Genomic DNA, 383 nt, shown 5'->3' on the forward strand with positions numbered 1-383 from the left:
TTTCGTCGATACAAGGTGTGATGGATGATTGAGATTCCTCCGTCTTATAATCAAAAGTTTCGAGCTCCGCTATCTAGGAATATATGAAGAAATTTTAGTAGAAGCTCTATCCACAAAAATGAATCCCGCAATGTATGAACTTAAATATATATAATTGGATCTAATATTAATATCGAACACCGTAAAACTTTAAAAATAATAATATGGTAGTTGGGAAATCACAATTTACTAATTATAAAAAGCCAAAGAGGAAATGATTGTTTTGTACGAATGTATTGTACAAAATTGGCGAATGAGTCCTCTACTTTATTGGTTTCATATTGTCCGTGTTAAAGTCTCACGTGATAGTTTTTGTTACGGGTTAATATGGGTAAAAAAAAAAA

Source organism: Capsicum annuum, unplaced genomic scaffold (genome assembly GCF_002878395.1).
Source record: "Capsicum annuum cultivar UCD-10X-F1 unplaced genomic scaffold, UCD10Xv1.1 ctg82249, whole genome shotgun sequence".
In the NCBI taxonomy this organism is placed as follows: Eukaryota; Viridiplantae; Streptophyta; class Magnoliopsida; order Solanales; family Solanaceae; genus Capsicum; species Capsicum annuum.